Raw genomic sequence first — 23,636 nt, forward strand, 5'->3', positions numbered from 1 at the left:
CATCTCGATGCTGTAGTCATCTCCATTCTCATAGGGCTCTGTCTGTTTCCATACCATTCTTTCTCCTCCGCACATTCTTTGTAACATTCGTCCCAAGGAGTTAAAAACCAAACCTTGCTCCGCTGCAAACTCCCCACATCAACAACAAGCGATCACTACTGTACATATCATTTCTGATGTGTACAGAAAAAGACCACAGAAGATAGGTTGGCCAGAAATGTTAAATAATTGAAAAGTATAATGACTTAATAGAGTAGTAAGCTTAGTTTACAATGCAGCCAATTTAAAGCCATAAAAATACTGTGTAAAAATTTTATCTTGTGGTTGACCATTACATATATCCTATCTATTATTCAAAAGTATCTCAACACTGTTTTTCTTCATTAATGTGGCTTTTGGCATTTCCCTCAAAATCTTTTTTTTTGTTCCTGCAGTTTTCCAACAATTTTGAAACAAACACAAAAATCCCTACGTGGGGTCATAAATCTGCATCACCAGGATAATGAGCTCTTCGATGTCTAATTGAAATTAATTTTATAGGTCAGTCTGTAAGGCATACTTCAACTTCCTCGAATATGATTTGTTTTGCATTTAAGGCAGCCAAGCACACAAGACATTAAAAAAAAAAAGAAAAAAACCCAAACAGGACTAAAGCTACCTGTATCAACACATCCGTAAACAAAAAGAGAACCTGATAAATTTCCCCTCTTCCTGTGACACACTAATCCAGGGATTTGTCTATATTAGAAAATGTCATGGGGCTTCAGCAAAGTTTTGCCTTGAGTGTTTGGCTAAGGTGTGCAGAGCATGTCTGTGAAGGAGGAAAAAAAGAGACACTTAGGATCAATTTCGAACATAAGCCCATTATCATTGGCAGGCTCTCGCTAAAATTCTAGATGCAACCAAAATGTCCCTGTAAACAAGGTTGCTGACAACAGCCCCAGAAATTCTCAGCGACACTTTTCCCCAACCATCAGCTGTGCGCCTGGTTAGTTTTACCTTACTTTGCTGCCCTGCCATTCTCATGCTGATTCAAATTCAGAACTCAAAATGAAAGATGAAATATCTTCAAGATCACTTAATATTGAAATACCGTTGCAGTAATAAGTGGTGCTCAGTTGGAGATGGGAACATGGTACTCTCTTGGTTACCTTTTAATTTCTGGAAAAATTGCACAGAAGAAATTGAGTGGCACACGCATGGAAACCTAATCGATTGATCTGCTCCCTTCTGTGAAAGCACCACCTATCAGAGTATCTTTGCTCCCCTCTCGATTCCTGTGAAAGAAGACCAGCAGGTCTCCCTCATACCGGGCACAGAGATTTAAATGCTACTTTGATTTATTAAAGAAAATAAATCCTCTTTTATTGACCTTCCTCACCTGAGTCCATGGACAGTCTTATGGGCTACCTGACATCATTCTCAACACACACACGTCTACATGATGGGAGTTTAAAGAGTTACAAGAACTTTTAATAAAAACAACAGTCATGCACCACAGGCAAATACCTGCCTCAAAGGTCATCTAGGCCTGTCTTATGATCTACTTGACTCTCTTCATATTTGAAGGAAATAAAGCCCCGTCAATGTCACCCCGATCTCCACCAATGTTTGCACGCACCTTATTTCTGTCTGCTATTCCTCAGCTCGGATTTGAGAGCTGTTTAAATTTCCCTCTCTTTCCCACGATGATAGGACTGTTTCTTACGTTGCCTACCTCATTCTGATCACATCAAATCTACTGGATAGGAGAAAACGAAACCAAACCAAAAAAAAAAACAACAAAAGACACCAAGAACCCTGACACCCCTCCCCAATCCCATTCCCTGCCTTCCCCTTGAGGACATTTCTTCCTCCTCTGGTCTCTTGCCTGCTGCTTCTGAATTTGAGCATTTTCCAAACACACTCCCCTATTTGGTCTTTGGGCAGCGTGAGAAACAAAGGAGAGTTTCTCTTCAAAACTAGACCAAGTCATTCAGCTGCTCTGAACCACTTCAAAACATCCGCAGGTCTCTTGATCCTGACTTAAAGTATTAAGCACTAGTGTTCAGGAAAGTAGTAGGAGGTCATATGTGGACCCAACAGCTTCTCTTAACTCACGTGTTGGCAATTTTTTTTTCTTCTTCTTTTTCTTCCTTTTCTTTCTTTCTTTCTTTCTTTCTTTCTTTCTTTCTTTCTTTTTTTTTTTTTTTTTTTAAGAGAGAGGGAGACAGAAGGGAGAAGGTGCTATTTTCAACATTGCCCTCTGGTTTATGTTAGCAGCATCATTTGCTTTCTGCGTGTGTCTGTGTCTTGCTGCACGGCCACTGGTTCTGGTACTACAACACAAACACAGCAAACGTGCCTCCCCAGCCTAAGCAGACCCATGTGGCAAGTCGCAACATCACCGAGGCAAGCACAATAAATAAACACATACATAATCATTCCAAGGCACTGAGGCAGGCGGGGGTTTCTCCAGGCCCTTTTGGACTCTTCCAGAATTGCTCATTAAGATTCTGAAAGGGGGAGGGGGTGCAGCTAGGAAAAGGTTGCCGGAAGGGAAGAGAAGGGGAGAAGGAGGTGGGGATTTGCCCTCTGTGTCTTTCTCCCTGGGAGAACCTCCTGTCACCCAGCAAGGAGTGGGGTGGGGAGGGCAGCCCTATCCTGCAGCCGCTCCTGATAGACTTGAGGGGCGCAAGGGGGTAGGTGGTTTGAGATACTTCAATGACCTCCGTGCAACTTCGGAGACTCCCTCCCTCTGGAAGGTGAACCGCTTTCGGGAGCCGGGAGGGAAGGAGGCGCAGAGGGCAGGAGGAGACAAGTGGGGCTACGGCAGCAGCAATCAGCAGAAGGATTTCCCAGCCCACGACAGCAGTCCTCAACTCCTGACACCGCCCTGTGCCCCCCGGCGACCCCCTCCCCAGGCCCCCTCGCCCCAGAGGCCCCAGGGCTCGCCCCAGCCCCTCCCAGCCCGGGGCCCTAACTCTGCCCTCACTCTTTGCCACTTTCCCCGAGCCCTGAAGTCTCCCCAGGGAGGGGGAGGGGAGAGGTGTTGAGAGAACAAATCTCACTGAAACCAGAATTTCTCTGTGTCTCCAGCACACACACACGCTGACAGTTTTGCAGTCATGGTAAGGCAAGTCTACAAGAGGCGGAGGGCACTTAGGGCTGTGTTATTGAGGGAGGGGTGGCTTTCTTCTTCTTCTTTTTTTTTTTTTTTCTTTTTTCTTTTCTTTTTTTTTTTTTTTGCTCTCTCTTTTTTTTTTTTTTTTCCAAGAGACTCTAAACAAGTGAAAGGGGAAGGTGGAGGGGGTTGGGGAGGGAGGGGGGGTAGATTAGCCATAGAGATTTCCACCAGGACTGCAAATCAAGAATGCCCCAGATGCAAATGTCTGTCTCCAGATGTTGATGATAAGGGTTTGGACCGGTTACCTTGGCAGGGTCAGAACTGCAGCAGGTTAATCAGGTGAGTCGTCGGGGATTTTAAAGAAGCCGAAGCCGGTTTCTTGGGCTAGGAAAGTCTACAAAACCCCCATGCAGGAACAGTGCACATCTTACACACGCCTCCTTCAGCTGGGCTCCCGCGACCTCAGCCGGCGAGGGGTGCTGGGCGGCCGGCGGGCGGCAAGGGCACGGCCCCCCGCGCTGCCCCCGCGGGCGCGGGCCCGGCCTGGCCCCCGGGGTCCGCGTCCCGAGCGGCGCTGCACTCACCGAGCCGGGCGGCCAGGGCCAGAGGGGCGCCCGCGGCTAGCCGGAGCGCCGAGGCGCCTCCCTTCGCTCTTGGTAGCGTCGATCCGCACTCCCTGTGACCCAGGACGTCATGATGCCTGTCTGTTTTCTCAATGATAACTTGGCAGCAGAAGAGCGAGGCCGCCAGGTTCTCCTCGGGTGGCTACGTGGTATGTGCACGTTTCTGTTTGCATGCCTTTCTCTCTCCCTCTCTCTTTTTAAAAATAAATATCTGTGCTTTTAAAAAAAAAAAAAAATTCCCGGCACTGTCATGATTTGATGGCATTATTGCGTTGGCATCATTGACGCCTCTGGGTGTGTGTGTGTGTGTGTGTGTGCATGCATATATATATATATATATATATATATATATATATATATATGCATATATATATATCTGTGCGTATGGGGTTTTTTCCTTTTTCCCCTTTAAATCCTGCTGCCACTGCCGCCGCCGCAGCAGCCGCTGCAAAGGGAAAGCAAGCATGCGTTCATCTTTTGTCTTTCATTTTACCTTCAGGGTGACATTCAGTGCCAACTGCTCCCTTTTGACCGGCGCCAATCCCCGCCCGGGCAAAATAAATTTTAAAAAACGTGGAGGGGGGGGGGAGGGGGGAGGGGGAGGAACGCACCCCCACACACACCCCTCCCACCCCCGCAGCTCCGATGCTGGGGTCGCGATTCCATCCCCCCCCCCTCCTCCACCAGCCCCGGGGGCGCGGACCCCACACCTACCCCGACCCCCACACACACACCCCCTGCTCCTCCCACCCACCCACCCCCCCCCCTTTGCAAAATCATTTTCCCTTCTACCCACCGGGCCCTGGCAGAGAATCAGCACCCAGACAGCGAGGAGCATCCACCCCGGGCCAGACACTCATGTTCGCGGCTCGCACTTGCTGACTTGCATCTCAGATGCCTTCTCGGTGTGTAGGCCTCTCACAACTGGAGCTATTTTTGTCTCCCAGAGATGTTCTTTAAAGCCTTTTAAAAATGGGAAGGGGGGCAGGGAAGAAAGAGAGAGAGAGACAGAGGGAGAGAGAGAGAGAAATAAAAGCCCAAGCCCCCTATTTGAGGGGCTCTACAGACACATCAGGAAATTTGGGGGGTGAGGGGGGAACTCCTGGCATCCGACCCACCAGGGGAGTTTGGAAGGGCAGAAAGGATAACTGGCTCTTTATCCAAATTCTTCTACAGCAGCAGGAAAACTTTTCTTTCTGAACACAAAGATATTATTGCCGGCTATCCACTGTTATTTGTCATTTTTATCATTACGTTCTCTAGAATCAGGAGGAAAGGTCTCAACAATAACTCTTAATATTTATTTCTGCAAGCACGGGGATGTAGTTGAGGTGGTGGGACCACGTGACAGGTAAAGCGGAGATCACATCTTAGAACAGTTTCTGTTATTTGTACATCGGTGTGTTTTATGTAGCTTCTATTAATCATAATATTGTGCATATTAATCACCATATGCGCATTACTGGAAAATAAATATCTAGTGCCTGGTTTGGCAGATATTTTGCCCTTCTTTATCGCTAATTCCCCATCTGGAGCAGAAGAATGGGCTTAGGGATTTTTTTTTTTTTTCCCCTACACGCTTCTTTCTTTTTGACCTTGGTCACCATCATGGATTGGTAAAGTCATTTGCCCAGAGATTCCAAATCCCTTAAAGATGACAGCATGAGCCAAGGTTGCAAAAAATAAAAGCGTGGAGGAGAGCGTCACATCTGAAAAGCAAATCTGATTGGGAGAAAAAACTTTTGATCTCATCCAAGATCATCTGCAGCTGCTGTAGGTGTAAGACTAGTTTACCTGTTTTGAGAGGCTGGCTAAATTTAATGCAAATAGCAAGTAACTTGTTAGGTCTTTTCCCTTTAGAGTCCTACATCAAGAATGACTAGCAAGTTCCATAGGGAGGATATTGTAGTTATGCAAAGACCAGAGGATCAGAATTGAAGAGCCTCACTGAAGTAGCCCGGAAGAGTGTCTGAGGACTCTTGACTATTAGATCCCAAAACTTGAACGGTGCCTCCTCACCCCTAACAACTGGACACAGCTTTCTGGCTCTGCTTATCAGTCTCCTTAGAATGCCAGAAAGATGAACTGGTGCAGTCTTGTCCAGGGCTTAGAGGTCATCGGTGTCAAAGATGATGCGAAAGAAGGCAAGGGCCTACTCAGAACTCAGTAGGTATCATCTACTTTTTAGTAACTATCCAAGAGAGGCTTATTAATATTCAATCTATCACCCTGGTTCTCCAGCTTTATTACTTAGTAGCCTTAGATTGGACCTTTAAAGAGCCACTGCAAAAAAATAAAATTATTTTATTATTTTATTTTAAATAAAAATGAACATTTGGCTAAACTCTTGAAATCCATTTTTTTTTTTTCCGGACAAATGCCTTCCATGCTGTTTGCCAGCAACCCACATGCCTCTGCAGGCAGCCAAGCGGGTGAGATATCTGAGCAACGAGCAGAGTAGAGGCAGAGTCCTCCAGTCCTCTGAAGTTTGATAGATTCTTCCTAAACCCGGATTCTCTAAATCCACCTGTGGCCAAGAGCTGCTCTCTGTTGTTTATTCAAGTCCAAACTCTTCAGACTACATTCAAGTCTTTATTTTCTGGCCTTCACCCTAAATATAATAGTTAATATTGTTGTAGCATGTTCAGTTTAACTTTCCAACCAAACCAAAGGGGGAAAAAATTGCTTACTAAGTTGGATGGAATGCATAGAAGGTGCTGTCTTAAACTTTGCTTGTGTTTAGAGTTTGTAAATCTCATTAAAGCTTCTCAACAAGACCACGAGAGGATTATTGGTATGCCCATTCTACCCAAGGAAAGGGAGGCACACACAGAGAAGTTAAGTAATTTGCCCAGAGTTGCACAGCTGGGATTCAAATGCCTTGAGACCTCACCATCAAGCTCTCTGCTTACCCTACGTCCCGATTCCACTTCATGTCTTCCTCCTCCTGTCTTGCGGCCAGGCTGCTCACCCACCACCCACTTCACCTTGTGTTAACTCCAAGGTCACCGCCCAAGCATTTGATGCCCCCTTCCGCCTCTTTGCTATTCAAGTTCTAGCTATTGGCCAAGGCCAAGTTCAAGTCCTACTTTGCCCACAAAGCCATTATTTACTATTATTGGGTGTATTGATCATTCTCTCTCTCTCTGTTCTACACTGTTCACTTCTACGTGTGACATCACTGTTCTCTGTTTCTGGGGTTTATTTTTCATCTCTTCTTCCTCTCTCAATTCCTTTCTGACAGCATTACACTTTTTTTTTCCCTGCCTCTTCCGGTTTGCCTAAAGACAACACTGGCTGTCCTTAAATCGCTTCTGATGTACTGAGGGACACAGAACTGCCCTTTGGAGAGCTAGGATGCCACTTTTCCATCTGACAGAAACTGCAAGTTTTATGAAGCAAAAGTTTTATCCTTTTAACTGAAAAACTTGCGAGCTTCTTTGTCCGTATTTCAGATAGTCCCTCAAAACAATCAAGTAAGATCAGAGGTAGAATTATTTAATTGGAGAAGCAGCTGATGATGAGTTAGAATGTCATATGTGTGGGGGCTGGTGAAGAAAACTTAATCATTGTGGCTTTTTTAGCTGTCTTGAGCCTTCTTCTGTTGTATTTTGAATTCTCCGAGTGTCACATTAATGTTTCTGTTTAGAAAGATAGGAAAATAAGTGAGGACCAGTAATTGCGACACCTGTGATCTCATCTTGCTTCTGCTACTGATTAGCCGTGTGTAACCTCTGGCAAATTATTCCATAATCCTGGGCCTCAGTTTCCCTCTCGCACAAGAAGAAATTTAACTCCAGGGTCCATCCGACTCTAAGCTTCTACAAGTCTGAAACAGGATGTGGGAGACAAAGAAAAAGAGGGCGGAAGGTGCCTCGGTGGCTCAGTGGTTAAGCATCTGCCTTTGGCTCAGGTCATGATCCCGGGGTCCTGAGATCGAGTCCCGCATCAGAGTCCCACAGGCAGCCTGCTTCTCCCTCTGCCTATGTCTCTGCCTCTCTATCTGTGTCTCTCATGAATGGATAAATAAAATCTTTTTAAAAAAGAAAAAAAAGAGGGCTCAGCCTAGGAAGACTGTTTTTTGGGCGGAGATACAAAGAATACGCTAAGGAGCTCAGGTAAAGCTAACAAAGGTCATATTTCTAATTTCTGGGTATACTTAAGGGTAGCTCGAAAAAATCCATATACAAAAATGTGTTTGAACTTATCTAAGATGGTCTCTTTTATATGAGATAAAATAATTAATTGAGTGTACCAATAGCCCACCATAGCAGCTAAAATATTACTGGCTATCATTCACGCTTGCCTATAACTTTGTTTCTAAAACAATCAGATGGTTAAACAGACCTCATTCGATAGGAACCGATCCGACCATTTTTGCCTAGATGCCTTAGACTCATACTTAGCTTGAATTAAATCACAAAGTTAATTGAAGAGCACGGGTTTATGGTGAAGAGATTCAGGATCTAGAACCAGAAAAGAGCCTCCTCCATATTTCCTCTTTGCAGCTAACTTTGAGAAAGCCCCTTCCAGTGTTGCTTTCCTGATTTGACCTTACTGAAGTCTCATCACTCATGGACCGTCTCACCGGTTTTTATGAGGATAAAATGACACGGCAGAAGCGATAGCACTCTTCCAACACAACAAAATATTATCACGGCAGATGGACCACATTTCAGACCAGAGTTGATTTTCTAAAAAACTGTACAACGTTAATAGAACATAAGGTCCCCTGGCTGAGAATCGAAGTTGATTTCTTCTTGCTGGTTAGAGGACTTCACAAAGTCCATTAGCTAGCCGAGGATGATTGTGGAGAAATCCCCTTGTCCCAGTCCATACTCAAAACCTGTACAAACTGTGGGAAAATATTACAGCTAATCACATCAACTAGGACCAAGGTAATTAGAACACCTCCTTAAAATAGAAATTTAGGGGCCCCTGAGTGGCTTGGTCAGGGAAGCATCTGACTCTTGGTTTCAGCTCAGGTCATAATCTCAGGGTCATGAGATTGAGCCCTGCATAAGGCTCCATGTTCTGCATACAGTCTGGACTCTCTCCCTTTCCCTCTGCCCCCCACCCCCACTCAATTGCTCTCTCTCTCTCTCTCTCTCTCTGAAATAAATAAATAAAATTTAAAGTAAGTAAATAATAAAACAGAAATGTATACCATGCCTCTGACATGAAATAATGAAAACAATTTACAGGGGTCCTCAAGCCAGATTGTATGATAGCTCTAAGGATCCATGGATGGATTTTTAAAAGTCTTAAAATTGTAGGCAAAATGTGAGTGCATATGCATGTGTGTCTGCACGGTTCTTAAGACCTGTAACTTTCGTCATATTCTCAGAAGGGTTCATGACTCCAGAAAGGCTAAGAACCACTGGTGTAAGAATAGTTTATTTTAAAACTGAACTTAAAGAGAATAATACATTCCTTTAAGCCGAATGTCATGCTGACTGCAACATGGACAGTGTATAATAATCACCAGCGTTCAGAATGATGGCCTTGAGACACGGTAAAAGCTTCAATCATCAAAGAAATTTATTGTCAAGGTATTTTACTTAACTGACACGGGACAATGTACTAGCCTTTTAGAGAGTTCTGAATATTGAAATAAAATAAGAGGAGGTTTCTGGTTTTGTTTAAGCTGGCTGCACAATTCTCCATGTACTAAGGTGAGTTAAGTGGAGGAAAATACTCAATGTTTCTGGGGATACAGTTACGGTCCACTTAGCTGTGAGGAGGCAAAGAACAAAGGCCTGGAACAGTAGAAGTATGGTAGTGAGGTGGGGAGGAGGGATGGAGGGATATTTGGCAGGGACCTGGGATCAACAGGCTGAAGTACTTGCACGTCGACAACTAAATTAATAGTAGATATTAAGGAGTTACAGTTTAAGCCTATGCTAAGAAAAGAAAAAAATTGGTTTGGGATATGTCAGGTTTAAAGGCCTATGAAATAGCCAGATTCCACTGGCCTTGGGAAAGATTTAAAAGAAATCTGTGGTTGGAGAAATGTATTTGGGGATTATTAGTGAATTGGCAGTGGCATAAGCTGGTGATAGAGATGGGGGGGGCGGGGAGGGAGGATGATGAATGCAAATGACTTAGGGGTGTCTGAAATAAAATTGCATGTATTTGAATAAAGTCTAATTTGTAAAATATGAAACTATATAATACCCAAGGCAAAATAGTGTTGGTGATTTTAAATATTTATAGACACCTGTATTTGTACCATACATTTCTGAATAGAACTATCCATCTCAGATTTTATTTTACACCTAGGGCTTTCTAGAGTTCTTCATTTCAAGGCTGTATTTTCCATTTGAGATAGTACATTCACTGCCTGGGTTCAGAAGGGAGAAAGACTTCTCTTTGGCAACCAGGTTCGACTGGAAAAAATAATCAAGATGTCACCTGATGCCACATGTTACCGACTGTGTTCTCAGCTATGTGGCCCTGCCAGTTGCTGAACCAGCAGAGGAAACTCGGTGTCATGGAAAGAACACTCGACTTGGGAATCAGAACACTTGAGGGGGAGTCTAATTTCTACCTCCAACTGGGAAAGTCACTCAACTGCTCCCCCCCTGGATTTCCTCTTTGACAACTGCTCTACCCACCTCAGGGAATAAGCCCCCAGCATTGGAGGAGGGGGTGGATCCGCAAAGGGGTGGAAAGAGGGAACCCAACGACATGCTTCACAAATCTCCTCCTTGGTAAACCAACCCAGGAGGTCTCTTCCCTGTGATGGCCCAGTGTGACCCACCACCCCTTCTCCGTGCCAACATCAACACACTTCTATGACTATGTTCACCGTCTTTTATCGTGATTATTGTCTGCCTTTGCTGCTCAATGGTATATGCCTTTAGTGTAATAAACGTTTCAGTTACCTTTTCACTCCTGGGGCCTAGCACACAGTAGGTGCTCCAGGGATGTTAAGTGAATAAATTACTATCAGGGGAGAACATTTGCCTACATCTGTTTCTACACCATGAAAACTCTTTAGATAATCTGGGAAGTGGGAAAAGTAGCACCAGCCTTACTGATAGGCCATGCTATACTAGTGCTTTGCTCAGAAGGGGCCTCTCTCTGCACTATATATGCCGCTTATTATGCAACCTTATGTATACTGTTATCATAAGGGAGTAAAGTAGGTCATTTCCTGGTCAGACTTAAATATAAAATACAAACCTGCTCCTCCCTCCAAGAAAAATATTCACACTGACTGTTTGGCACTGATACATAAACACTGGATACCAGGTTTTGCCAGAGAGCAAAGGAAGGGAAGATGAAGAGGGTGGGAGACAGTACTGGGACCATGAAGGAAGGCTGAATGGCTGTCCCGGAGTGACGGAAAGGACCCAGAACACAAAACCGAAAGTCCTGTTTCAACTTCCTTAGGAAGGATCTTAAGCGCTATGTGATCAGTTATGGCATCTTGAAAATGGAATCATGTTTAAGTAGCAGAGGTACTGAGGGGATTGAATGAGATGATGTATAAAAGAGCCAAATGCTCTGTCCAAACAGGTGCCTGATAAAAGCAAATTCTCCTCCCTCCCTTTCTTCCTTCTTGCCTGTTTACATTCCCAGAAGAAAAAGGAATCAAATTCATTGATTTACAACCTTAATCAACTCATAAGCTTTACTCCTGACCAGGCTACTAAAAAAAGAGGATCACAGGGGTTAGCTTATACCAGTGGTCTCCAAACTTTGGAGCATGCTAGAATCACTTGGGAAGCTTTAAATAATCTTGATCCTCAATATGCGCCCCGCAGAAACTAAATCAGAATGTCTGAGGGTTGGAGCCAGGCAATGGTATTTGTTTTTAAGCTCCAAGTGATTCCAGTGTGCACCAAAGTTTGAGAACCAGTGGCTGATGTAGAGAAACAGGCCTCTGGCCAATGAATTAGTCTAATTGGATCCTGATGCTAATGAGGCACAAGTTTGGGATTCTGGTCCAGATGATCTGCTCGTCACTCTTTCACAGCCCCAGAACCCTCCTTTGGCAAAAGTCCTTATTTTTTTAAAGATTTTATTTATTTATTCATGAGAGACACACAGAGAGAGAGAGAGAGAGACAGAAGCAGAGACACAGGCAGAGGGAGAAGCAGGCTCCATGCAGGGAGCCCGATGTGGGACTTGATCCCAGGACTCCAGGATCACACCCTGGGCCAAAGGCAGGCGCTAAACCACCCAGCCACCCAGGGATTCCCCCGGCAAAAGTCTTTATAAACGAACCCTAAACAAGGTAATACAGTAGATGGACTCATCCCAAGTACCAAAAAAAGCAAAGAGAAAAGTACATAAGGCATCTGTATTTGTAAATACAGAAAGTGCTTTAACCCCTCACTGTATTTAATCTTCACCACAACCTTGCACAGTTGGTTATTATGATGAGGCCCAATTTGTAGATGATAAAACCAAAAATAAGAAAGGGACAAAGTGGCTCAGGGACAAAGTGGCAGAGTCAGGTCTCACACTTGTGTCTAGGGTTCTAGGATGTGTGCAGTTTTCCTGGACCATGCAGCTTCAGAAGCCTGATCACCGGTTGGCAGGGTCACATCCACATTTGAAGGATGGCTCAGAACTATGGCCTAGCAGCCCTGCCATGTTAGGGAAGGAGGGAGGAAAATATTTTAAATACATATAAATTCAATAGGTCCCTTTCCAGCAGGCTTTTCAAATAATTTCATATGCTAGCAAGCATTGTAAATATCTAGAAATTATTATTTCCCAACTTATTGAACAGTGAAACCCTCTTTAAACTCAGCATTTCTTAGGACTAATGTCCCTTGGAATGCCATTAAATATAACAGTTGCTTTCCTCACCGCCCCAAGATTTGAGTGTCACCTTCACAGAGAGGACTTCCCCACCTCGAGCATCTTATCTAAAACAGAAGGGGTACCTGGGTGGCTCAGTCGGTTGAGCATCCTACTCTTGATTTCAGCTGAGGTCATGAGTCGGGGTCCTGGGATCAAGCCCCGAGTGGGGCTCCGTGCTCAATGGGGACAGCCTCCTTGTCCCTCTCCTCCTGCTCCTCCCCAGTGCTCAAGCATGTTTGCTCTCTCAAATAAATAAATAAAATCTTTACAAATAAATAAATCAGAAACACCACCTTCTTCTCCCCAGCCCAGTCCTCCCTACCTGCCTTCCTGCTTTGTCTTCCCCATAATCCTTAACACCTTCTAATATAGTGCCCAGTTCTATCTATTTTGCCTACTACCTGCCTCAGTCTCTCCGCCTGTATGCTCTATGAAGGCAGGGCTTAGTCTGCCTATGTTTTTTCCCACAGTGATATCTCCAGCAGCTAGAAGCATTAGCTGGCCCAGGGGAAGCATTCAACAAACAAATATGTGTTAAAGGAATGAAGGAAGGGCCCAAGAGAAATGGTCCATGGAAAAAATCCAAATGAAGGTATCTTCTCCATAGTTAGGGTCCCTTTAAGGATATCTTTTTCTAATTGTAGTTATCCCTGGAATACAACCTAATGAAGTGGATATGATCCCTACCTTATAGAAAAATAAAATTAGAATTAAAGCAATTAGACCCATAAGCAGAGCAAAAAATTGGTTAAGTACAAAGATTGTTAAACTGGAATTGATTCTTTTTAATTTTCTATGTAATTACTGTGAGATAAAGTATACACGGTAGATGTTCCCCACAGCATCTGTGAAACCCAATATAAACGTGGATACATGTTTTATTGTTATTTATTCCAAATGTGGAAACATGAAGTAATTGCACCAAGGCCTAATGTACCAGGCCAGGAAGCTATTTTGCATCTACCAAAACTGACCAAGCTGAGATTTAAAAATTCAGCAAGCCCTGGATATAACAATGTTAATCATTGCCTGGATTCAAATTCTCCATAGGTCAAATCATATTCTGAGAAAGGTTCTATAGAATTCTGATGGAAATCAGCTTCTAAGCTCAGGTGTTAGTTGGGTCCCCCCACCCCCAGCACTTCACAAGGGCTCCACTATATAATAACAACACTTGGCATCAATGTAGAGCTGTTCTCTGTAAAGGTCAAAGTGCTGTGAACAATTCAAATATAAGCAGGGATGATGATGGTCCGTGGAGTTCAGAAAATGACCCAATTGACTGATTCCTCTCCAAACACAAGAGTTAACAATGAAGTGGAGAATACATAGTAATAATGTCGGATGAATGCTCTGCTCCTCTATGTTTTCCTTTTTATCCAGAGAAACCACATTTATGAAGTGAGGCTCTTTCAGTAATGAAAGTGGTATTTATTAAACACATCAGAAACTACAAATCCAAATGAGCATTTCCCTACAAAATAGTCACTTGGGGAGGTTATGTAATTACCTCAGCGATCCTGTGATTGCACCAAACATTTTGAGAATTCTTCTTTTAAAATCACCTTCATAGCTGGTTTAAAACTCACAAGAAAACCAAGATCATTCTTTTATGGCTGTTCTTTGTGTAACGAAAATATCACATGTCAATCCTAGTAATCTTGGTGGGTCAGAGTAGTGGGTAACAAACCGGTTGCCCATCATGATCTCCCAGGCATTTATTAAAGACACAGTGAGCCAGGCTGACCCTGATTCGCTCTGGGGTAGGGCGGGGCGGGGAATTGGGATTCTGTTTATGAGTAACCACCCCAGGTGATTCTGAAGCATCCAATTTTCTTTGTGAACTGTGGGTGTCAGTGCCTTGCTGCTAGGACATGGTCTGGCAGCTAAACCCTGGCCTGAGCCAATTAACCTTCCTCTACTTTATGGCCTCAAAGCCAGAACCTCTAACACCAGATTACGCATTCTCTCACCCAACAACTACTGAGCCCTGACTATCTGTTTTGCAAAGAGGCACCTGTTGGCAAGTGAGAAAACCCCAAGTGAAAGAGTGTCAAAAGCATCACTATTGGACACGTTCTCTTTCTCACCATGCTTTTTTGACCAACCTCATGGTCTCAACTTTTGCTGTGGAGACAGTTCAAAAAGAATAAAGAGGACAGAATAAAACTGCCTGGAGTTAAACTCTTGCTTGACCACTTAATCAGGTGACCTGGGACAAGTTACTTATCTTCTCTGTGCGTTGGTGTTCCCCATCTGAGATGTAGCTGATCATAGTACCTATGTCCTAGGGATCCTGAGAGGATTAAGTGAGGTAATATATATTAAATGTTTAGCACAGTGCTCTCGTTTCCAAATAATATTAACTATTATTATTCTTGGTACATTACATGCTAATAATTTTTAAATCACAAATTCTAGATCTGAAACCCCAACCTCCTTGCTTACCCTTAATATACAGATACCCATCACAGTTTCAAACTTAGCATATAAAAGCTTGAATTAAATACTGGCCCAACTTTTCAAATTGATTCTAGCTTATTTGCTCTAACCTTGAGTCAAGTTATCATTATCTGTAGAGTCATTAGGTCTCCAAACCAATTTATCTTAGATTTTTTTCTACTACTTTACCTCCCATGCCAACAGATACATATATACCCATCTGCCCATTCACTTAGTTATAAAGTCATGTTGATTTTACCTCAACAATTTTTCTTTCCACTTGTGTGTGTGCATTTTTTAAGATTTTATTTATTTATTTATTTATTTATTTATTTATTTATTTATTTATTTATGAGAGAGAGAGAGAATGTATGAGCAGAGGGAAGAACAGAGGAAGAGGCACAAGTAGACACCTCACTGAGCAGGGAACTCCACACAGGGCTCAATCTCCCAACCCTGAAGTCATGATCTGAGCCAAAATCAAGAGTCAGTCACTCAACCAACTGAGCCATCCAGGCACCCAGTGTGTGTGTGTGTGTGTGTGTGTGTGTGTGTGTGTGTGTGTGTTTTAAATCAATGCTTATTAAGACATTACTACATGCCAGGTCTAAACCCTATACAAACATTAATTCATATAAGTTTTACAACAGCCTTGTGAATTAGTGCTATTATTTCCATTTTGAAGATGTGAAAGCCAAGGCACAAAGAGGTTAAGAAACTGGCTGAGGTTCAACCAACTGTGAGAATGGGGAGGCAGTGTTGGGAGCATGGCACAGAGCTGTGCTTTTAACCACTATATAGAATGGCTGCTAGTATAAAATATGTGTTGACTTCTCAGCACAATATACCATCACAACAATCCTATGACATAGATAGTGTTAAAACTCCTCTTTTGTAGATAAGTAAATGGGCCCATAGAGTATGACCTTCCATTTCTCTAGTTCAGGTTTCCATTATGTGTTGCCTGAGCTAATGAAATGACCTCTTGTCTCTTCTCTGCACCTCCCAGTTGAAATGATACTAGGAAAAGTGGATATTTACATGTAAAAGCATAAAACTAGACCCCTGTCCTACATCATTCACAGAAATAAATGCAACATGAACTAAAGACTTAAAAGTAAGACAGGAAAAGTCCCCTTGACACTGTCTTGGCAACAATTTTATGGATATGACACCCCAAGCACGGTAACAAAAGGAAAGATAAACGAGTGGAACTATATCAAACTGAAAAAGCATCCTGCAGAACCAAAGAGTCAACAAAGTAAAAAAGCAACCTATGAAATGGGAAAAAATATCTGCAAACCACATTTCAGATAAGGGGTTAATATGCAAAATATATGAGAAACTCATACAACAGGAAAAGACAATCCAATTTGAAAATGGGCAAAAGATATAAACAGTTTTTCCAAGATACTCAAATGACCAACAGATACAGGAAAAAACACTCAAAATAACTAATCATCACAGAAATGCAAACCAAACCACAATGAGCTATCACCTCACACTTGTTAGAATGGCTATCATCAAAAAGACAAGCGATAACAAGTCCTGGCAAGGAAGTAGAGAAAAAGGAACCCCTCTTCACTGTTGGTGGGAATGTAAAGTGGTATAGCCAGTATGGAAAACACTCTTGGGGGAGGGAGAGAAAGGGAGGGAGTGAGAGAGAGAGAGAGAGAGAGAGAGAGAGAGAGAATGAAGGAGGTGAAATGGAAATCACCATCTTGAAGAGATATCTGGGCCATATTCAGCATAGCTTTATTTACCATAATCAAGACATGGAAACAATCTAAGTGTCCATCAGTGGATGAATGGATAAAGAAAATGTGATTGATTATACATACACACACATACACACATATATATACATACATATATTCAGCCATAAAAAAAGAAGGAAATCTTACCTTTTGTAACAACATGGATGAACCTTGAAGGCATTATGCTAAGTGAAATACAGAAAAAGACAAATACTGTATGATCTCATTTACATGTGGAGAATATAAAAACATGGAACTCATAGAAACAAACACCAGATCGGTGATTCCCAGAGCTGGGGAAATGGGTGAAGATGGTCAAAGAGTACAAACTTCCAGTTGCAAGATGAATAAGTTGTGTGGATGTAACGTACAACATGGAAACTATAATTAATAATACAGTATTATATATGTGAAAGTTATTAAGACAGTAGACCCTAAAAATTCTCACCATCAAAAAAAATTCTAACCATATGAGGTGATATATGTATTAACTAAAATTATTGTGGTAATGATTTCAGAATATATACACACATCAAATCATAATGTGTATCTTAAACTCATATAATGATATATGTATATGTAAATATACATATACAATACATTTTTTATCTCAATAAAACTTAAAAATATAAAATAAAAAAGAAGAAAGGGTTTTCTTAGCTGAGGAGAAAATTGGCTGTGAGTAGGAGATTCCAAATAATACTGTTCATCCTGGCTCCCACCATTCCATGTTGAATGTGTTCAAGGACTCAACCTTGAAGACATGGGTTGGAGATCCGTCCCAAAGGCTGATTTGTACATGAGCACACAGTTTTTGCAAGTTTATTATACATGTATTTAGGCTTGCTTGGAGGAAGTGGGGAGCTGATAGAGGGCACAGGGCTAAAGCATCCTCCTCCTGTCACCCTCCTTTCATGGGCACTGCTAGAACGTGAAGCCAAGAGGAAATGGAGAGCCCTTCAGCCAGTTTCTGGGGTCTGGATGTCATGCTGCAATGGGGATCAGTGACAGGTTTCTGAAAGGGAAATGACATGATGGTATTTAGGTCAAAGAATGGATTCCGCAGGTGACTACTGCTACTCCCTGACTCACAATCCTAAAGTGGCACGTCCTCATGCCCAAAGAAGGAAGTGTAATCTCTTTGGCATCCCCAGAAGAAACACCAAGCGTGAAGGTCTTGAGGTGCCTGCCTATTTGCTCTGTTCAAGAAATAGCAAGCAGGCCCAAGTGGCCAAAGCAGAAGCAGAGGTAAGACAGGGTGGAGCACTGGAAAATGACAGGGCATGGGAGCAGAGAGATGGGAGTCTCTAGGGGGGCCCTGAGCAGAGAAACAACCTGATTTGACTTATTTTGAAAAAAAAAAAAATCACTATCTTCTCTGGTCCTGGATGCCATCAATAATCATACATGACAACTGTTCCTGGAACAGGGCTCTGCACTCAAAAACATTCTCAGACACTGCTCTACCCTCAGTGCTTATTCCCTTTTAAACTTCACACATTCTTAACATCTGTCACATACTTTATCTTTGAGTCAAAAGGAAACCAAAGTCAAAGACAAAACTGTCTCTCTCTCTCCTTTGTTTTTTTTTAATTTTGTCCCCTGTAGCCCCTGTGAACAGTTCTGGTGTAGACAGTGCATTTGGAAGCCAGGTGCTGAATGCTCGTATCTAGCAAGTGCGTAGTCAACTGGTGAAAGCCCTGGAAGGCACTGTTTAATACACAAATGAAATGGGAGGGGAGCAAAGAGCAGCCACCATCAGCTTGCAGTCAACGTGGAGGAGTGGAAAAAGTCACAGAGTTTGGACTCAGAAAACCGGGCTTCTAGACTTGGGTCTATCCTTACCAGCTGAACGGCCTTGGGGAATCGAACTAACTGAGCCTCATGACCTCATCCACTCAACGGAGGTGATTCCTGCCTCACCACGTTGAGGAGAGAGACATACCTAAGACCCAAGGGGCAACGCACTTTGTAAATGATAAAACGGGCTATATAAGAGTCAGACATCACTATCTTATCAGCTAACTAGTTTCCAAACAAGGTCTTGAGGTCAGAGAACTAGAGTGGCTTGAAGTGGAAATGCAGATAAGAGAGAGTCTGGAGCAGCAGGTGTTGGGTTGCACAGGGCACCAGGCTTCAGGGGAAGAAGTGGAAAAAACAGTGACATCATCATGTGATGAAAAAAAAAGCATTCTTCTTATCTACGGCATGTTTCATAGCTGATCTTTTCAAATTTTGCAGTAAAAAAACAATCATAAACCCAATTGTTTGAGAGTCATCATAAAACTCTTCCTTACAGATGAGGCTTTTGGGGTGAGAAACCAGTCTTGGGGAAAATTCACATGACAGGTTATTCTCTAGCAAAGAGCTTCTGAAGGATTAGAGAGGTCCTGTGTGAATTCAGTTAGACAATTAAAATAAGTGCACTATCCCATCTCATTTCTGCTCCCTGTGACACTCTCAATCCCAAAGACACCCTCATCAGACTCACCAGCAAATCAGTTCCATTGGAAGCATGATATCCATCCTGACCCCTAGTCACAGGCAACCCAACAAGGCTAGGTGTCATGTCATAGTCTCTTTGACATGTCATATCTTTCGGTCTCTTGCTGGCAGGGTAGCCCGACTCTAGTAACTGAACTCTTTGTTCCTATAATCAAATCCCCACAGTGCTCTAGGCATAACCCTAATAACTAATTTTGTATAAAAGCTATCATATGTTGCATGCTTAGTGTGGTTCGGGCATGTGCTAAGTGCATTACTATTTTTTATCATCACAATAACCCTATAAGGTAGACACCATTTCATTTTTGTTGGCTTTACAGAAACTAAAGACAGATTAAATAACTTGGTCAAGGCTGTGAGTAAGTAGGTGGTGGGGCCAGGACCTGGGTTGAGCTGTTCACCTCCCAAACCTTAACCAGAATGGTCTGGGTACTCTGCCCCGGTCCCTGAATGCTGGCCATGTGCATGGGTCCTCTCTGAAGCCTAGGGTCGGCCTGGATTGATGCTGATGGCTCTCTCTTGGACAACCTGACTGGCTGGAATAGCCATCACCTACTACCACTCGCTGGACCTCCCTGATGCTGACTGCCACATGCATGCTGGCCTGTCTCCATGGTAACAGATTCTGTGCACTCTTCTCCTGCTTAGACACCCACCCCAACTCACATGTGGACGAGCAGCCCAGCACCAGCCCAATCCTAGTAGCCACCCTTAGTCCCAAGTCTCCATTCTTCTGGCTGGTGATTTCCAAGGCTGTGTGACCTTGGAGTCTCCTACGGGGAAAGATGAGAGGTGTCGTGAAGTAGAAACTAATAAAAATGCTCACCTTCACCTTATTTCACTTCCTAGATAAATAAAATAAACCTTGATCAGTGACTGAACCAGATTCTAGTAAATTCATTTGTTGTATAAAAACTAAACACCGATGCAACACCCCCTAACTGGCAACCAAGATGGTAGACTTAAATTGCTAAAGAGTTAAAAAAAAATACGTTTTCTTTCAACGACTAAAGAAAAGAAAATCTTGAGATTAGGTAAGTCTTCAAATGCAATAGCCTCTGAGCAATAGATTTCAAACAGTTTTCAGGCAAAAGAACCAAGCACTGTCTTTGAAAGTAATGGCACCTGGAATCTGGATATAAGAGATCAAAGAGAGGGATCTCTGAGTGAATGGCAGTATGAAAGCCAGACCTCCTCTAGGTTGTCCCTCTGCTTCATCACACACCACCCTCAACCTCAGCTAACACACACACACTTAAAACACCTGGTCTCAGTGTGTTTTTTGGACATTTTGAAGTGATTTATGACTAGTTCCTGAAAGTATTTACTTACGTGTAAATTGAGATAACAGAGTTGCAAAAGGCACTGATGATTTTACTTTAGGGAGAGAATATAATGAAAGAAGAAAAATTCTGAGTTGTGTAGGATCAAGAGGCTCACTTTTCAGGAGAAGGGGTTTTTTGAAACAAAAATTCCCTTAACGGTCCCCCTGGTAACATCCACTATCCTGTTACAAGCTGCTTGGCCAGCCTGAAGTTTTGCTGACATGGGACACCTGGCGTTGAATCCTGCCACCCTCCCCCTGTGACCATGACCCATCCTCCAGCCTTACTGCCTTAGCTTTGACATTCTCCTTTACCTGACTTTGAACCCTGTCAAACTTACTCCCATTACTCTGAAGGAGACAGTACCATAAAAATCCTTCCCGGCAAACAACAGATTTTGCCCAATTTTATGCTTTTATCATGTTCTACATGCCCATCATGATTTAAAAACTGGTCTCCTCTCCCTGGCCCTCTGTTTACCACCTACCTGGAACTGAGAAATTAAAAAAAAAAAAAAAGAAAAAAGAAAAGAAAACTAAAACAATTAAGACAGTCTTATTAGATCTGGCTGTATTTATTAGACTGATCATTTTCCATATATTCGTCTGTTTGGAAAGCAAGGCAGAGAAATACCACAGCAGAATTCAAACGTTGAGTAATCTTAATATCCTCTGGCTGATGTTAATAGTCTGATTTAACCTTGGAACTTGGAAGGAAAAAGCAAGAAAAACTTGCCTCTGTGTTACATGTTACATCAGAAAAATTAATGATAAGTCAATAAGAGTACAGTGGTCTCACTTTATGTATGGGGGGTATGTCTCAAGCCCCCCAGTAGATGCCTGAAACTGCAGATAGTACTAAATGCGACATATACAGTGCTTTTTCCTATATATATGTATCTGTGATGAAGATTAATTTATAAATCAGGCACAGTAAGATATTAACGATGATGAGAGAACAATTAAAACAAAATACTTCAGGGAAGTTATGTGAATGTGGTCTCTGTCTCACCACAACTATCTTTTCGTACCGTACTCACCCTTTTTGTGACGATGAGAGATGATAAAATGCCTGTGTGATGAGGTAAGTGAGATGAATGACATAGGCCTTGTGATACAGCATTAGGCTACTACTGACTTTCGAATGATTCTTCAGAAAGACCATCTACCCCCAGACCACAGTTGACCGTGGCTAATTCAAACCTCGGAAAGCGAATTCCACAGATAATGGTGCAATACTGTACCTCAAGACTTGTCTTCCTAAGAACACTTGATAAGGTAACCCTTGCTAATGTCCACTAGATTCTGCATGACTCCAACCTCTCTGCCTTGGACTAACAGCGTAGGTCATACTAATTTTTATTAGTGATGACATTCACCCGGCATTCAAAGCCCAATCATAACTTCTGTATGACCGGATCAAATGCCAACGCTTCCTTCATAGAGAGTCTTGGGTGATTTCTAGTCATCTGTAACCCAGAAGCTGAAAGTTATACATAGATATTGCACTTTTTTCCCTTTGGGCTTAGTTTGGAAAGTTTTATTAGTCAACAGACACAGAAAAAGGTTCAAGTTCTTCTTAATAGTTGCATTTAAATGCATATATGAACATTTCATTGTAAGTAGTAGGGCTGGAAGTTCACAGAGAAGTTACCTATTAGATATATGGTCTGTTTCTAGGCCCAACTTAATGCTGAAATGTATTTTAAAAACCCCTAAAATTCAGTGTGAGCTACTTATGCACAAGGGCCATGGATTGGCCTCCATACAATTATTTAAGATGTTATAAAGAGTGTTTTCCATCTTTCTTATGCTTGGAAATAGTTAGATTTTATGACTGCTGAGTCAGAGCCAAAAAATATAATTTTATGCCATAAAATACAGTCTTTTCCTTTGCCTGTGGAAATTTATATGTACATATTTATGTGCTTATATAGATAAAAATCTTCATAAACAGAGTGGCCCATTTCAGATGAACTCTACTTAAAGCATGTCGTTCCCAACTCTGATAATATTAAGCTACGCTTTTAAAAATTCAGTACCTCCTCATAACTTACCAAATTAAAAACAAATACCCAAACTGACATTCAAGTCTCTCCACAATTTTTAAAAATCTCTCCTGGTTTTTCTCCTAATTCTTTACCACACAGATTCTTACTTAACCTATTCAAACAAAGCCAGATTAAATGGCCACTATGTCCAAACCTCCGATTCTCTCTCAAACTCCATCAGCATTTCTATTTGTCAAAATCCCAATCGTCCTTAAAATCTATCCTAAATACTACCTTCTTGTGTCATTCCCCATCTCCTCCTACAAATATAATTGCTCTACCACACGGACTTCCATAGTTCATTAGAGCTCTCTTATAGTATTTGCCAGAATTGTGTTTAATTAAGTCAAAATGGTCTTGAAAAAAACCACAAAAAACATTTAGAGCAGATTGCACAGGCATATGATATCTACTAGTTTATACCCCAAAATGCAATGTGATAGTCTAAAAGACAAGGATATTATACCCAGCAGGCAGATTTGGGACAATAGTAAATGCACAAGAGCTGAGCATCAGCTTGATTTTCCCACCCAGGTGTCCAAAAATGAATGTGTATGAACTAGCGGAGAAAATATTCCAAGAGGGGCACCTGGGTGGTTCAGTCAGTTAAGCATCTGCCTTTGGCTCAGGTCATGATCCCAGGGTCCTGGGATCAAGTCCCAAGTCGGGGCTCCCTGCTCAGAAGGAAGTCTGCTTCTCTGTCTCCCTCTCCCCTTCCACCTGCTTATGCTCTCTCATTTTATCTCAAATAAATACAATCTTTTCAAAAAAGAAAAGAAAAGGTTCCAAGAGAACTTCATGGCATAGACTAGGAATTTCCTTTCATTTAGATGCCATACAAGGCTACTTCACATGGTATTGAGCAAAAATGCAAAGGAAATTGGCTACAAACTCTACGCTCTGTCGCATATACTCCTTTTCAACACCTACAGGTACAGATCCAGAGACCATCTTAATCCCAGGCAAGAAGTACAAGGCCAAGGTCTTTTTTCTTTTCCTCACAGTCAA

The 23,636-nt window shown here is 42.4% G+C and overlaps 1 protein-coding gene across 11 annotated transcripts in view; it reads right to left on the bottom strand.

The window, feature by feature from the left end:
- The window catches only part of ESRRG (estrogen related receptor gamma), a 615,477-nt gene that overhangs the window by 565,487 nt on the left and 26,354 nt on the right, over positions 1 to 23,636 (bottom strand). For 4 of the 11 annotated variants that reach the window (XM_038586129.1, XM_038586149.1, XM_038586145.1 and 1 more), the window contains exon 2: positions 4,526 to 4,692. The exons of 4 other annotated variants lie outside the window; for them this stretch is intronic. The gene's annotated coding sequence lies outside the window, so the exon portion shown is untranslated. Of the gene's footprint in view, positions 1 to 3,411; positions 3,576 to 3,690; positions 3,984 to 4,525; positions 4,693 to 23,636 lie in introns of those variants that run through there. 3 more of the 11 variants (XM_038586151.1, XM_038586136.1, XM_038586139.1) reach the window with 2 other exon arrangements.

Source organism: Canis lupus, chromosome 38 (genome assembly GCF_011100685.1).
Source record: "Canis lupus familiaris isolate Mischka breed German Shepherd chromosome 38, alternate assembly UU_Cfam_GSD_1.0, whole genome shotgun sequence".
Lineage (NCBI taxonomy): Eukaryota > Metazoa > Chordata > Mammalia > Carnivora > Canidae > Canis > Canis lupus.